The sequence below is a fragment of the Trachemys scripta genome, chromosome 5 (genome assembly GCF_013100865.1).
Source record: "Trachemys scripta elegans isolate TJP31775 chromosome 5, CAS_Tse_1.0, whole genome shotgun sequence".
Classification (NCBI taxonomy): domain Eukaryota; kingdom Metazoa; phylum Chordata; order Testudines; family Emydidae; genus Trachemys; species Trachemys scripta.
Window position 1 is genome coordinate 112,866,749 of NC_048302.1, and position 17,759 is coordinate 112,884,507.

The 17,759-nt window shown below is 41.6% G+C and overlaps 1 long non-coding RNA gene across 2 annotated transcripts in view; it reads right to left on the bottom strand.

Annotated features, from left to right (window-relative positions):
- Positions 1 to 667: 667 nt before the first annotated feature.
- Positions 668 to 17,759, bottom strand: part of LOC117877744 — a 44,269-nt gene continuing 27,177 nt past the window's right edge. Inside the window, exons 3-4 of one of the 2 annotated variants that reach the window (XR_004645808.1) lie at positions 6,513 to 6,669; positions 668 to 890 (exon numbers count right to left, since the gene is read on the bottom strand). This is a non-coding gene — a long non-coding RNA (uncharacterized LOC117877744). Of the gene's footprint in view, positions 891 to 5,987; positions 6,157 to 6,512; positions 6,670 to 17,759 lie in introns of those variants that run through there. The other variant, XR_004645807.1, reaches the window with a different exon arrangement.

Sequence of the window (17,759 nt, forward strand, 5' to 3'; positions counted from 1 at the left end):
TTAGAAGAATCTATTAAAAAAATTAACCACCGTTAAAAGGTTCACCCGACACTTATCAGATGAACAGAATATGGCATTTTTGAATGAATTTATTCTGGGCGACATAAGAAATTGTATCAATTAAAATGTAATGAACACAAAAGCTGCACTTATCTGTTATGTTCCCAGTGATTCCTTGCCAGGTATAGTATGTAACCCAAGATGAAATGGGAATTACTCAGTTTCTAGACTACAGCCTACAACTTCTTTTTATCTATACTACATGCATCACCACAGCATCCATGAGTTGTTTGCTTCTCTCCCCTTTTTCCCCACACACAGAAAGATGTTTTTCACCCCATAATTATTTATTTTGTTGTCATGGGGAAACTGGTAAAGAGGCAGGTCTTCCTTTGACCAAAGGCAGTCTTCTCCTCATAGAAGGAAGTTCCTGAACACATGCTCCATCAAGAAGGCTCTTTCTCCCATTTCCACTAGATTCACTCATTGGAGATAGTTTTGATTTTTCCTGAGCACTAGAAATGTCATGGTCACAGAGGGCCAGCTGGTTCTTGAAATAGCCCAGGTTTAACCCATTAAGCTCAATAGGATCAATGGGCAACGAAGATCAAGACCTTACATTTAATCTGGAACTTGATAGGGAGTCATTGAAATTATCAGAACACCTACAACATATACTTACAACAACCTGTGTTGTTCCGGTGGACTGCTCTGTATTGCACCATCTGGAGATATTTCTTTGATTGTAGTTTCATTCTCAGGTTGGAATGCATAGATCATTATGACCAAGTCTATATTAGTCAGGTTGGGACATAGCCTTCCAGAGAGAATACATGGAAGAAGGCATTCTTGTAGACATTGCTATTGAGTATCCAGTACCTGTGAGAAGTCTAAAAGGAGAACAGAGGCTATGTACTATTTTAGAGCGAGGGTGATTATATAGTGTGTGTTAGCGCTTCACATTTTCCTCTTTTCCCACCGGAATCACCACTATTATGGCTGGATTTAGTTTCAGGCGGTTGTTCTTCATCCATGTGCTGATTTCTTCAGGCACTAGGATAGCTGGGAAATGGTTCTATTTGTATTTGATGTGAAGAAGATGTAAAGTGTAGTACTGTCTCTGCATTGCGGGCACCCAAGACCATAATGTCTTACACAGAGCCGGCTCCAGCTTTTTTGCCGCCCCAAGCAGCGGGGAAAAAAAACACACACACACAAAAAAACAGCCGATCGGTGGCACTTTGACGGCAGCTCAATTGCACCTCTTCATTCTTCGGCAGCAATTCAGCAGCGGGTCCTTCACTCCCTCTCTTCCTCTTCGGCAGCCCTTCGGCAGCAGCTCAGAGGAAGAGAGGGACTGAGGGACCCGCCGCCAAATTGCTGCCGAAAACCCAGACGTGCCACCCCTTTCTATTGGCCACCCCAAACACCTGCTTCCTTCACTGGTGCCTGTAGCTGGTCCTCGTCTTACAAACTGCCCCCAGTGGATTATCCTATATATTTACTATGATGGAAAAGGAAATGGAGCCTTGTGAAATTCCACAGTTGAGAGCTCTGAAAGTGGAGCTGCAATCCAATTGCTGCAATTGTTCAGTATCAAAGAACAAGTTTACAACTGAACATTGACTTATACAGCTTTGAAACTTTACTAAGCAGAAGAAAAATGCTGCTTTTAACCATCTTAATTTATCTGAAACAAGCACAGAAACAGTTTCCTTACCTTGTCAAATCTTCTTTTATTAAACTATCCTTTTATTTTTTAGTAATTTACATTTAACACAGTATTGTACTCTATTTGCTTTTTGTTGTTGTCATCTAGGTGGCTGCCTGATTGCATACTTCCAGTTCCAAATGAGGTGTGTGGTTGTTGACTGGTCCATTTGTAACTCTGGTTTTCATAGCTCTGAGGTTCTACTCTATGTTGTAACAGCATTGGTCCCATTACAGATCTCTGGGAGACCTCACTATTTACCATTCTCCATTCTGAAAACTGACCACTTATTTCTTCCCTTTGTTTCCAGTCGTTTAACCAGTTACTGATCAAGGAGAGGGCCTTCCTTCTTATCTCCTGACTGGCATCACTACCTCTAGGTCTGGCTTGTGAGTGAGGGTTAGGCTCACCACAGCATAGTGACTTTCATCTCTACTAAATCTATGAGACAACCCAGCTGGATTTCATGATTATTAGTACCTTACCCTGTAGAGACGTCCAGTGACATTAAGCACGGCTGTACAAAACTCAGCCATTTCACTTCACAAGGTTTCATTTCATTCAATATTTGTAGAATTGCACCTCTCAACTTTTGCTTTGAGTTCTAGGTTCAAATTAACCCTAAACTTGTTTGAAGTAGATGAATTTCTCCTGGCTTCACACTGAAACCATAACACAATCATGGAGCCCTGCTCGAGAGCCCTAAAGGTTGGAGTTTCAAGTTTATAGCAAATCGAACTAGGTGAATTCCTAATGTTTCTGTTTCCACTGTACAGTTACATGGATGAAGCATGCACAGGTTTTGTGGGGGAAAGGGCCAATCCAACATCCCTAATTGGGGTAAAGTTACAGGGCTGCAATACAGACCTCCTCTTGTAATTGCTGTTCCAGCCAGTGAGCTCAACAGCCAAATCCCCTCTCCATGCTAGTTGCACAGGTTAATCCCAGATAGCATTGGCCCCTCCTGTCCCCTGCACCAGCATTGCCCTCTACATTGGACGATGTGGGGCTGACATGGAAAACTCCAGTGTGGTGTGCAGAAGGTGACAAAGCCATGTGATTGCTCCATCTGCTGCCTCCCATATAGCCCACCTCCTGCCCAGCGTAGGCACAGAGAACTTTGCATGAGCCCTCTGTGCTTGGGTGAAATCTGTTTGTGAACATTTCACACAACCTTCTTCCATAGTCTTCCTACATAATAAACAAATATTATAGATGCTAATCACGGACATTTATTTACATTCCTGATCATTTTTTTTCCTCTTTGTATACTGGGTTTCACTTCTAGGAACAACACTTTATCTGTCAATCTAATTAGCTGATGGTATGTTTTCTGCAGTAATACTGCTTAGGAAGCAGGCTGTTTAAGGAATTAATGTAAAATGCCAGATATCAAATGTTCAGAGGAAGGTCAATAATTCAAATATCTGACCTCTAACCATCCTGTAGTACCCAAATATTTCCAGATATTTTTTAAGAAGTATTTTACTTTTATCTTACCAGGATATATATTTATATCAGTGTTTTAACATCGTTAGGAAACATGAGGAAGATTCAGAGCATGGTGCTGGTGCTAGAACTAGAGCCTGCAGTTTGGTGGCCAAATGTCTTGCCTGCCTCACACCACATAGTTACTAGAATCAGGCTGTTTCTCTTGCCAGCTAGCTAGTAGCATGCTCAGTGTATGGCTTCTTCATTATTCTGGACATAGCTAATACATAGGGTTAACTGTGTTTACAGTTGAATAGTCTGAGCTGCTATATTTGAACCAGGAGGTTGTTTCCAGGTCCTGGGCATCGAGTGAGAAGTTTGGAGATAGAAGGGGCAGGACACGCAGGCCTAGGGGATTGTGGGATAGTGTTGGCAGACCCTCCACACACAAGCCTGACGATCAAGGCTTCAGCTGCGTCCATCTTGCAAAATGAATGGGCTTGGACCTGCACCACATGAGTCAGAAGACTTTGTGCTTGGACGGTCAGTGGGTCAACAGCACAGGAGCCCCAGCGAAGGGAACAATAGTATATAGGACTCTTGAACAGACTCCTTACAACCAGGAATGCACACCTCAGTTCAGTTCCAGCACCCAACCAATTCTGAGTTTGGGTACAGTTATGGTGGCTCACAAAGTGTCACTAGAGGAATTCAGGGTAGAAAGCTTATGCAAACAAAGCCCTCTCTGTAGCTGTATTTCACCTGGTTCATCAACAGAGGAGGGCAGAGAGTTCTCATAGACTTTAAGGTCAAAAGGGACCATTAGGATCATCTGGTCTGACCTCCTGCATGATGCAGGCCACAAAGCCGTCTCTACCCTTTCCCTTGACTCTGCTGTTGAAGTCCCCAAATCCTGTGGTTTAGAGACTTCAATTAGCAGAGACTCCTCCAGCTAGCGATCCCTGCCCCATGCTGCGGAGGAAGGCGAAAAACCTCCAGGGCCTCTGCCAATCTACCCTGGAGGAAAATTCCTTCCCGACCCCAAATATGGCAATCAGTAAAACTCCGAGCACGTAGGCAAGATTCTCCAGCCTGACCCTCATTAGCCATTATACTATTTACCTGCCATGGCACGCTGTTCCTTTGACTAAAATCATGTTATCCCATTAAACCATTCCCTCCATAAACTTATCTAGCTTAATCTTAAAACCAGACAGGTCCTTCGCCCCCACCGTTTCCCTTGGAAGGCTGTTCCAATATTTCACCCCTCTGACAGTCAGAAACCTTCGTCTAATTTCAAGCCTAAACTTCCCCACGGCCAGTTTATATCCATTCGTTCTCGTGTCCACATTAGTACTGAGCTGGAATAATTCCTCTCCCTCCCTGGTATTTATCCCTCTGATATATTTAAAGAGAGCAATCATATCCCCCCTCAGCCTTCGTTTGGTCAGGCTAAACAACCCGAGCTCCTCGAGTCTCCTTTCATACCACATGTTTTCCATTCCTCTGATCATCCTAGTGGCCCTTCTCTGTACCCGTTCCAGTTTGAGTTCATCTTTTTTAAACATGGGAGACCAGAACTGCACACAGTACTCCAAATGAGGTCTCACCAGTGCCTTGTACAACGGAAGCAGCACCTCCTTATCCCTACTAGATATACCTCGCCTAATGCATCCCAAGACCGCATTGGCTTTTTTCACCGCCATGTCACATTGTCGACTCATAGTCATCCTGCAGTCTACAAGGACCCCGAGATCTTTCTCCTCCTCCGTTAGTTCTAACCGATGCGTCCCCAGCTTGTAACTAAAATTGTTGTTAGTCATCCCTAAATGCATCACCTTACACTTTTCACTAATAAATTTCATCCTATTTCTGTTACTCCAATTCACAAGGTCATTCAAGTCTCCCTGCAGAATATCCCAATCCTCCTCCAAATTGGCAATACCTCCCAGCTTTGTGTCATCCGCAAACTTTATCAGCCCACTCCTACAATTGGTTCCGAGGTCAGTAATAAATAGATTAAATAAAATGGGTCCCAAAACCGAACCTTGAGGAACTCCACTGGTGACCTCCCTCCAACTGACAGTTCACCCTTCAATACGACCCGCTGCAGTCTCCCCATTAACCAGTTCCTTATCCACCTCTGGATTTTCATATCGCTCCCCATCTTTTCCAGTTTAACCAATAATTCCTCGTGCGGTACAGTATCAAACGCTTTACTGAAATCAAGGTATATTAGGTCCACCGCATTTCCCTTATCTAATAAGTCCGTTACTTTCTCAAAGAAGGAGATCAGATTGGTTTGGCACGATCTGCCTTTGGTAAAAGTTCCTTACCCTTAGGAGCTTCTGTCCATCTGGAATTCTGGGGAACTAGTTAAGGCAGGTGAAGCTGTTCTTCCCCCTATTTACCAACAGATGGGAGCAGAGAGCACCTTACCCTCGAGAGCATCAAGCCATTTATTCAATTTTTTCCCTTTTTGACACATCAAAGCTCTCAAGGTGCAGAGCAACTGCTAAAATTACACACATTTATCAAAACCCTTTTTTAAAAAAAATGGCAAGAGACAACAGACCTCCTGAAAAGAAATCTCAGCCTTAAGCAAGTTCCAGAGTCCCAGACTAATCTCCACTGTTATGTTAAAATGTGTCAATATTTGTATTGGGGCAGAACTTGCTCATGTCAGCTAATGATAGGAAATATCTCTAATAAATGAACAGCTGAAATAAACAGCAGGACAAATCTTTCTACCTTGTACTACCAGGTACTAACAGAAAGGATTTGAAGATCTAGCCAGAAACTCATCACTATACAGAACACACACACACACACACACACACACACACCCTGAAAGAAGAGACAGAAACTTGGTAAAAAGTTCCACTTTCCTCAGCTTATTACTACTATTTCATGGCACTTCCACATGATAAAATAAGAAATGATAGGCACACTATAGCAGGTACATCCATTTCCAGAGGCATCACACCTCATTATTCTTACTGCAGAGGTGGTTTCTGAAACAAATGATATCATGTTAAATATTATCTCCAGCCAGCCAGGCATGCACTTTGTGATCTCTAATCAATGTTGCTGAGTAAAAGCAACTGGAAAATGCTTTCCAAAAATTGCAAGTATTTTGCAGCACAGCTCATACAGGATGATCATTTCTTAGTGTTTCATTTATGTCCGCTAAGGCATATTCATGAAACAAATCAATGACTACTTTGCAGTTAAATTATTATAGAAACAATTTTCCTGATAAGGGAAGATACATTTAAGAAGTGTCCTATTTCCTGGTAAAGATAAATATCACTTTGTAATAAATGACACTTTGACACTACAGAAAAATTCAGCTGCTGAAATAAATTACCATTGGAAATAACATGCTGGGTACAAAGCACTGATGTGAAATTTGAATATCAAGACTTAGGCACTTATCCTGCAAGGAGTTCTGTACAGAACCCTGTGCCTTCGTGGAGCACACTGAGGCCCAGGGATCCACCCACAGTTCTTCCATGATCGTGGAGCTGGAAAAATGTAACAGTAGAAAAGAATAAGCACATGTAAGTTACAGAGAGAAAGGAGAGCTGTGTCACAGCAATCAAATATTTTGGAGAAACGTGTCTCTGAATTTGTTCAACAAACAATTTAGTTTTGGAAGATTTTGTGCCACCTGAAATGTAGCAATTCTGCCAAGTTTCAAGACTGGTGCACTTTTTTGAAGAAGATGTTGAAAATAAACCTTTCCTGCTCCACATACCCAAACTACTACAGCGGCTAGTTACTCCATTAGCTAGTGTGGTAGAGATCTGTACTATGAATCTAAAGGTTCAAACCATGCTGATGAACCAAGTTGAGGGTCAACAACATGGTTTCACAGATTAGAATTTCTGTTTTGTTTTGTTTGTTGTCTTAATTAGGAATTACATACTATAAACCTCCAATAACGTAACATTAAGGTTGAATTGTCAAACGCTCAAAAGTTAAGAAATGCCATAATTAAATCCTTACCTCTGTCACAGAGTTCCTGTAAGAAGCTGGGCAAGCCACTTAAACCAAACTATTCACAGGTGACCATTAATTACGTGTTCCTTATTTTCTGGGTGCCCAATATGAGACGTGTGGGGCCAGATTTACAGAAGTGCTGAGTGCTTACAACGGCAACTGAAATCAATTGGGGCTGTGTTTCAAATGTATAAAAATGCTAGGTACGCAGGAAAATCAGGTCCCCTAGATACCTCAAGTTAGACACCCAATGTTAGTGGACACTTTTGATGATTTTAATCTTAGTCCCTCTGTGCCTCAATTCACCAGGGTATAGTGAAGATAAATGTCTGTGGAGCAGTCAGATACAGTGACGAAAGCACCATAGAAATGCCCAGGAGGAAATAATTAATTTTGTGTTTGGTTCAGGTTTTGAATGGTGTGCAGTAAATAACACTCAAGGCCCACACCTTGAGTAAAAGAGGATAAAAATAAATATTAAGGCAGGAGTCCTAGGAAAAAATTAGTATGTGAACATGCAATTAAAGACTCATAATTCTGGCATTTCCAAACTTCTGAGTGCTTTACTTTGGGACCTAAACATTATTTTTAATGTAGGTTTTTGGATGTAGCAGATATATATTTATTGCACACATATGCATGCTCACACGCACGCACACACCTCAGACTGTGAGTCAACCATTCAATGAACAAGCAGATCAGGCCCCAGAAATTTTCACTGGGCACTGAGGTACACAAATGCCAGGAGGTCTGCAGGATTGAGAACGAGATTTCTAACAGCTTCTTGGCACCTCTGCAACTTGCTGGCAACACCCTCGGGCCCATAGGTAACACTGTTGACACCACCTCCATAAGGGGAGATTCTGTTAGATACTATCCCAGTTACCTCACCCAGTTTGTGCTTACTGCGGTTTCTATGGTTTTCTAACATGAGAGGCACACTTGGTCCTATATTTTCTGGGCTCACTACTGGTTCTGCAGCAGTATTTATCTGGAAATCACAATTTCAGAGCTGTGCTGACATCACTGATGAAGCAGGTGCACTGCACAAGCAAATGTGCTTTGGCAAGATAAAGTGTTATTTCAGCTGAAGTTGAGGTCCTGAAACAAAATCAGTTATGTTAATTCCAATTTAACTGCGGGGAGGAGGGGAATCAACAAAGTTTGTCAAATGGAAAATTATTTGCAATCTTCTCGTAGAGTATTACATACAGGAAAATATTACTGAGGTCTTCACTCCATTGTTGCCTCAGGATGGAATTTAGTGAAAGACCTAAGGACTAAGTAAGGCCTCAACTTTTCAACCCACCAACATTGCTTTATAATACTGCATAAATGATATGACAGCAACAGGTGATTAATTAAAGAGAGAGTATTGTGCATTGGAGAAAGCAATATATATTGGCCTGGATCCTTCACTCCAAAGGATTTGAACCTCAGGTTGAATTCCTAATGACTCCTCGTCTTGTTTAATTCACAGATAACATGGCTTCTGAACTAGCTGATCCCTACTTCCCATCTTTTAAAGGGAGAGAAAAAAGGTCTACATTTGTTAACCGATTTCAGCAACGTGATTATATGACCAGATTTTCAAAAAACAGAAGCCCATATGTTTACATGCATACCATTACTGAATACACCATTACTGGACTTGTTCTTACCACTGGGGTATTTGCCTTTACCAATTGGACACACCGTGAGCATGTCTGTCATTCTTTGCCTAAACTGTTTACCCAGCCAATATGCTTCAACTGCTGTTTGTCATGCTGATCATACTCATGTCACCCTTACCTCATGATTCCAACATCAGTTTATTGAATACACGTCCTGTCTCTCATCTTATTCTTAGATGGCAATCAATTTGGGGGCAGGGACCATCTTTTGTGATATATAGGTACAGTGCCTAACACACTATGGCTGGTGCCTTATGGCACTACTGCAGTACAAATAATAAATAACAACAATACATTGCTTGGAAAGCCTGCCCATAATATTCTTTTCTCCAGTTGTCTTACGCAGCCTTTAGCAAATATTTACAATTAGCCACATAAAAATTGGATTTATAAATTCAGAGGTGATATTTGATGGTGTCTATTGCATATCAGTACTTCAGATCAGTGTAAGCAACTGTGTGTTCGTGCAAATTGATGTAAGGGATTGTCTTAGGGTTGCCAACTTTGTAATATATAAAAACCGGACACTCCAGCAGGAGTGCCGGAACCTCCCCTGCCCTGCCCCTTTCTCCTGAGACCCTGCCCCTGCCCCACCTTGTGCTCCCCAGTCCCCACCCCTGTCCCTAGGCCTCACCCCTGCCCTGCCTCTTCTCCGAGGCCCCACTCCTGCCCCTTCCTCCAGAGGCCCCACCTCCCATTAGCTCCTCTTTACCCCTCCCCTCATCACTCACTGCTCTTCCCCTCTCCATCCCAGCCCTGCGTAGGTCGGGAGGGACTCGCATGCAGAGCTAGGGCTGGAAGCTGCAGCCACCCAATGCAGGTAGGAGGCAGCCCCAGCTGAGTAGGGGCTAGCAAGGGTGATGACTCAGTGCCTCCCCAACCTGCAATAACTGGACTGTGGGTGTCTGGTTGAAAAGGGCTTTTTGACTTGATTTTGCAGTCGAAAACCGGGCACCTGGCAACTCTAGAGTGTCTACACATAAAAGTTATTCTGGAACAAGGTAGGGTATGAACTGAAAGTGGAATAGCTATTCCTGAATAGTTCCAAGTGTGAACACCTTATTCTGAAATAAGACTGCCTTTGTTGATTTCACTTAATCCACTTCCACAAATTAAATAAATTCAGAAAGAGGCACTCCAATTCTGGAATAAGAGTGCCCACATATGGAGTTATTCTGGAATAGCTATTCCCAATTCCATGTGTTGACAAGAACCTTAATCTGAACCTGATATTCTCTTACAAACCAGCCACAATCATACTGTTCTGCCCCCGTGGGGGGTAAATTAAACAATCTTATGCTCTTACCCCATTTATGTCACTATTTAATATGGGCCAAAAAATAGTGTGGTTGAGAAGGTAGAGTTCAACAAAATCCTAACACATTCAATATTGGAGAGGCACAAAGCAGCTAGGGAGCCATGAATCTGGCTCCCTATACTTACAAGGTATAATACTGTGGATAAAATATCTTCAGGACAGCAGAGAAACATTATCAGTTTTGAAAATAATCATGTGCTTAAAAAGAGCAATTCATCCATAGAGTATCATATATGATAATGGCTGCTTTAACAATCCCTCAGTGAGAGTGTATGGTGGGTTGCCCTGCAAAATAAGTCAGTGTAAAAGACAGTGAGGTCATTAACTCTTTGCACTGACAAATATATTTGTAATTCCAGTATGCTTAGTAGACTTTCTGTATTGCTTTCCTGCACTGCTATTCACATAACTTACTCTGTTAATGAAATGAATGGTTTTTTGAACTGTGAGACTAGTGATATAGAATAATTTTAAAGAAGAGCACGAGTAATAGGTTTGGATCTCTGGTTGTAGCATCCACCTGCAAAATCTGCATTCTGTGCTACAGAGAGAAAAATGCAGTATTTTATAATTTGGGTAGATTATACAAGCAACTCCGATGTTGGGTGCACATTGCATTCTTTTACTTTAGAAAGACCTGATAGAATTACAGTTTGTATGAAGCAGAAATCAAGAAGAAATCTTTGCATATTTATTGGCACCATTTTCAGAACATCAAAACTATGTAAAGTAAGACTACACATTTTTTTAGTGATTGCTTTTCATCTGAGAATCTATAAATTCCAATGACTACGTACACAGTACAATACACATTACTAAAGGCCAATCCTGCACCCATAGAAACAAACTGAACTGTGTCATTTACTTCCAGGGGAACAACATCAAGTCTTAAATACCCAGATGGAAAGTCTTTTGTTAGCTTTGGATTGCTAGACTGCTGTCCACCCAAGGTAAACTGTGAAAACCAGGGAAATAAACAAATGAGTCATTCATTATCCCTCTACACTCATCTGTACTTCTCAAATCACCTCACTTCTCATGGCCCATATATTTCCATCTTTCTCTTACACAACCAAATTGCAGCCATGTCTACTAAAATATTTTTTATTAGTAATATATTCATATGTTTTGCTTATTAGTACAGGATTTTATAATTTGTGCATGTGAATATCATTCCAGATAATAACTGCAGTAGATGAATAATGATTCCTATGAGCCATCTGTCTGATAGAATGGGCTTGGGCATGGTATTTAGTGCAGAGGTAGCTACTGTCTAAATATATGGAATTATTTCTTTATCGAAAAGAATAAAAGCTCGGGAATCTGGACCCAACTTCGTTGTCTCTTTTCACCAGCAAATCTCAGCACTCAGAATTGCAGGCCAATTTCTTAAAAGAAAACAGCACTGCTCACAGGCAGTGCTTTTATTTTGCTTCATATCATATTCTCAGTATCTCCCCTAATCTGAAAGCACACTTTCAGTACACTTGTGACTACAAACAAGTTATCCTCTGCTTGGCTGAGGCGATATTCCTGAGAACTTGATTTTTTATGGTTGGCCACTTGTGTTGTGCACTCCTTGGCTCTCACAAGCTGAGATGCTGCACTTTCCTTGGGAAGGGGGCAGTCAAGGAAAACTCATGTTGCTGCATAAAATGCTCTTGTTGATTCAGTGGGACAGACTCTTCCCTCTGTAATAGGAATAAGCCAACATGGCACTAAGGGGCACTCCACTGTTCGATGTGCTGTTGAATTTGGGAAAATACATCATCATAAGCTACTTTTGTGGTCATTAAACATCCTGTTATGAATGCATAGGGGGTGCTATAGTTTTATCTAGGGGAACATGATCACCAGGGGTGCTATTGTGAGTACCCGTGAGGAGTTGTCTACAGAGGAAGGGATTTGCGCAAGGTTCACTTCAGCTTCCTCCTTGCTAGCAGGCAGTTCATCTGTACTTTTTCTGTTTTGGACAAAACAAAAGAGTTCATTGTTGCTGTTGACTGTGGGTGATTATGGGGTCCTCACTACACAAATACAACAGATCCCATGGTTTTTTTTGTTGTTGCAAAAGTAAGGGTGGTGACCTGGCCAAATTATGCTTATTTACATTTCCCCAGTAAATGTTCTGGATGCAGTATTCTTCATTTCACAATTTTACAGCAGCTGAGCACCTGGCTTATTAATGTACTTCAATTTCCCAGCTGTCAAATAAAAGGAAAATCATGTATGTTTTTTATATTTCTTGTATCAATAAGTGTTTGAACTGAGTGTAGGGCTCAAGAAAGATGCGGCACTAGCAGTCTTGAGGGCTAAAGCCCTCCATTAGTTGACATAATAGGTTTGTCATAAGCAGCAGCAATCCAAATTGTGCACCTGCCTCCTGTCAACCCTGACCATAAAATAAGATTCATAGATTCTAGGACTGGAAGAGACCTCGAGAGGTCATCGAGTCCAGTCCCCTGCCCTCATGGCAGGACCAAATACTGTCTAGACCATCCCTGATAGACATTTATCTAACCTACTCTTAAATATGATCTGAAGTACTAAGATGGAGATTCCACAACCTCCCTAGGCAATTTATTCCAGTGTTTAACCACCTTGACAGTTAGGAACTTTTTCCTAATGTCCAACCTAAACCTCCCTTGCTGCAGTTTAAGCCCATTGCTTCTTGTTCTATCCTTGGAGGCTAAGGTGAACAAGTTTTCTCCCTCCTCCTTATGACACCCTTTTAGATACCTGAAAACTACTATCATGTCCCCTCTCAATCTTCTCTTTTCCAAACTAAACAAACCCAATTCGTTCAGCCTTCCTTTATAGGTCATGTTCTCAAGACCTTTAATCATTCTTGTTGCTCTTCTCTGGACTCTCTCCAATTTCTCCACATCTTTCTTGAAATGCGGTGCCCAGAACTGCACACAATACTCCAGTTGAGGCCTAACCAGTGCAGAGTGGAGCGGAAGAATGACTTCTTGTGTCTTGCTCACAACACACCTGTTAATGCATCCCAGAATCACATTTGATTTTTTTGCAACAGCATCACACTGTTGACTCATATTTAGCTTGTGGTCAACTATAACCCCTAGATTCCTTTCTGCCATACTCCTTCCTAGACAGTCTCTTCCCATTCTTTATGTGTGAAACTGATTGTTCCTTCCTAAGTGGAGCACTTTGCATTTGTCTTTGTTAAATTTCATCCTGTTTACCTCAGACCATTTCTCCAATTTGTCCAGATCATTTTGAATTATGACCCTGTCCTCCAAAGCAGTTGCAATCCCTCCCAGTTTGGTATCATCTGCAAACTTAATAAGCGTACTTTCTATGCCAATATCTAAGTCATTAATGAAGATATTGAACAGAGCTGGTCCCAAAACAGAACCCTGTGGGACTCCATTTGTTATGCCTTTCCAGCAGGATTGGGAACCATTAATAACAACTGAGTATGGTTATCCAGCCAGTTATGCACCCACCTGATAGTAGCCCCATCTAAATTGTATTTGCCTAGTTTATCGATAAGAATATCATGCGAGACCGTATCAAATGCCTTACTAAAGTCTAGGTATAGCACATCCACGGCTTCTCCCTTATCCACAAGGCTTGTTATCCTATCAAAGAAAGCTATCAGATTGGTTTGACATGATTTGTTCTTTACAAATCCATGCTGGCTATTCCCTATCACCTTACCATCTTCCAAGTGTTTGCAGATGATTTCCTTAATTACTTGCTCCATTATCTTCCCTGGCACAGAAGTTAAACTAACTGGTCTGTAGTTTCCTGGGTTGTTTTTATTTCCCTTTTTATAGAGGGGCACTATATTTGCCCTTTTCCAATCTTATGGAATCTCTCCCGTCTCCCATGAGTTTTAATTGTCCTTGGTGTCTCCCCACCCAGCCCTGGGCAACAGTAGTGCCACCCCCAGGCAGTGACAGCCCATTGGCACCAACCATCACCATCACCTAGCGACAGCCCATTATGTAATTGCAAATGTATACATACTATTAAAGCATTTAATGTTTTTAAATAATGTATTTAGTGTATTTTCAAATTACTAAAAATTAATTTTTGAATGTATTTCACTGGTTATTTTTTACATTTCTAAATACATGTTACTATAGTATTGCAACTTTTTTTATGGAAGGGGCCCCCGAAATTGCTTTGCCCCAGGCCCCCTGAATCCTCTGGGTGGCCTTGCTCAAGGACAATTGGCAACAATTTATGTTAGTACCAGTTGTATTCATGACAGGTTTGTGGCACACTAGGAATTTTTTTTCCTTTTTAAATTTTGGAAAATATTGTAGCATCAGGCATACCCAAGTGAAAGAGGCAAAAATCACATGGTCTTAAAAATTCAGTAATTATTTGATGCAAAGTTTGAAATAGCAGTTGACTCTGAATAAGTCTTCTGAATATCATCAAATCCCCTATCACTGAAAATCAAGAATAGGAATATTCTGGTATGGATAAAAGGCAGGTGTAAGTATTTCAAAAATGGGGGGAACGAATTAATAAATAAATATTCAGGTGGGACAAAATTTAAATACCTAAATGCTCCAGATTTACATTAAAACCTGGGTCTTCATAGTTCATTACTTCAGTGTGATTCAGCTAAAATGACCTATAAAAAACCCTTAAACATTTTTAGTTAATTTCTAATGCTATTCCTTATTCCCTACACAAATATTAATCCACTCTGATTGTTCTTAAATCTCTGAATAAATACAGATACCTTTAATCCTGCATATATAGCTGAATTTCACATTTTTTGAAGAATGACAACACAATGAATCCTGCTCCTAATTAAAATTAACACAATTAAAAATAGAACAAAATGAATACATGTTTTAGAAAGTGATGATATACTCTGGATAAACATACTCATCACAAGTCTTACACAGCCAGCTGTTCCAGAAGCCTCTTGTGTCACATCTTCACTGCAGAGTTAACTCAAGCTCTTACTCGGTGTTGCTCCTAATGTCCCTTCTGGTCACATACAAAAACCTCTCATCTGAGTTCAGTGGTGCTTTCAACCCAGACTAATCCAGCCTGTATGGGGCTGCAGGCTAAAGCTCATTTACTTCTTTCACCGAGGTGGCTAATACATCGCACTTTGCAGCGAGCGCACAGACTAAACCAATCCAATGCTCAAAGTCCTCGAATGCCTTCCCACAACTCCATCTATGTGCCCAGAAGGACAGATAAGTTGTCCCATAATTCATTGGGAAAGAATCAGAGCAGCTCAGCTTACCACAGCACAAAGAACACAGACTATGCCCCGAGAAGTTTTAGCATCACACATGGGTAAGAGCAGCACCAGTGAGGACAGTAACTTGGGTATGGCTATGCATTGTGGCTGCTCCACCTGGGCTAGGCAAATAAAGATGGTCAGGCCCTGGTGCTAAGCACCTGAGTTAACTCAGTAGTAAAGATATCCCAGTGCCAAGAAATTCAGGATAGGTGATAACTGGTGAACCACTTTTGTAAACCATTCATGTGATGACACAATTATTACAGTGTAATAGTGAAAGGTGCAAATGGTTTGCCTCTGAGCAGTCACTGAAGCATAAGCACCACTGAAATACCTCACAGAGGGAGTTAAAGAAGCCATGAAGACATCACACCCAGAGAGTCATTAAGAGGTAGTGTGTGGTTTAAAGCCTGCTCATTTTAAATCGATTATAAATCTATTAAAATCGTTCTGATGTTCCTTTGGCTTGGTCTACAATGAAAATGTAGGTTGAGATAGCGTGTGAAAAATCCACAATGCTGAGTGCTATAGCTATGCCAACCTAAACCCTGGCATAGATGCAGCTAGCTCAATGGAAGAATGATTCCGTCGATCTCGTGCCATCACTCGGGGAAGTGGAGTTCCTACAGTGATGGAAAAACCCCTCTGTTGCTGGAGTCTGAGTCTGCATTACCAGCTTACAGTGGTATAGCTACAGTGCTGAAGCTATGCCACTGTAGTGCCCTAGTGTAAACATGGCCTTTGTATTGCAGAGCAGCTGCACAAAAGGAAGCTGGATGCGCTGGCTCAATTTTCCAGCCTATGCGGTCTCCAAAAGCAGCCTTGGATTAGGGGTTTCCCTGAAGAAAAGTGCAGGGGCTGACAAGGAAAAGGGGCACAGAGTTTGTTAAGCATTGAAACTATTGTGGGGTGCTGTTGAAAAACCTGGGACACAACTGGGGAACCATTGAAAGACTTACCAGAAACAGACAGGAGTGGAGGAGCTTTGTCGCTGCCCTAAATGCCAGAGGCGTAATGGGAACATGATAATGATGATGAGAAGCAGTAGCACCCTACTAGGCAGCATATCCCTGCAGAGCCCCCAACTGGGCTATAGAGCCCCCAGAATTCTCACTTACACCATCAAAACCCCCTTTTCCTGCTTCTGTTCTTCAATTTCAAAGGACGGTGTTACTAAGCCCTTCTCCTTTACTCTCTCCCATCCCAAACCAAATGCCTTGAGCAGCTTCAGAGGTGGAGTTCTGTGTTGATGCTGCTTAGATTCTTTAGGTGCATCTCTTTGCAGTCAAATTGGCCCTGTAGCACTTGACTACTGCATCCAGATATGAACCATACTCATATACAGATGCAACATTTGAGTTGCATCAATAGGCTCAATAGAATATTTGGTCAGCTATGCGGTCAAGGATGCAAGCCCATGGCTGGATCACCCTCATGTGGAAACACCTGTCCAAGGGAGATTTTGGGGAGGAAATCTACACAAGGATCCTCTGAAGAGTTCCTTCCTGATCCAGCCAGACAGACAGACTGAAAGCTGTTTTCACTGCATTGCAAGAAATAAGAAGAGCAGAAATAGAGGGTTGTAAAGCGAGGCAATAAACTGACTTTTTAGTGGATTCCATCACACATTAGTGTATACGGGAGTGAGGTAGCAGATGATCTAGCCAAAATTGGAAGATCGACAGCTCAGATTGGAATGACAATAGTTGATGTATTAACATCCTATCATGGGAAATATCAGCTGAAATAAATAGACAAAAGGTTAAAGATCTTTTTATATCAAAGCTTCTCAGAAAACAACATCCACTATCACAAGACCATGAATGGGACACACTGCAGAAATGAAAATCAATAGAGATAGACTCAGATATATCCACTGGGCAAGATGTGTGGGAAGCAGTCACCTCCCCATGCTTTTGAATGTAGCATTGTAAGGAAAGTGAAGTTTTTCAGATTGGACCCCTTATATCATGCCCTTACAAAAGACCCTGTACAGGTTGCTGAATTCACTCTCAAACTTTATGGCCTCGTATGATTATCATAGGACAAAACAACAGCAGCAGCATCCTTTGGAATGGGGTTGGGGCAGGGCCCATGTCCTTAAAGAATAGTCCATGAGGCTCACTCCCATACCAGGTGAATCCCAAGAGATCTGTGGGATTCCAGAGTCACCTATGCGTAGGGCCCAGGTGCCCTCCCCCTAATTGATATAGATCTGGTCTTTAAAAATTTTCCAATATTTTGACAACCTTGTTTAATACTGTACCTTGGGTTTTTACTTTTTACTAATGCCAGCTTGCTAATGGAAATAATACAAGCCTTATGGTTTTTGCTGGTCAGTGTTTAGAGCATTAAAGGACTATCAATCACCCAAGT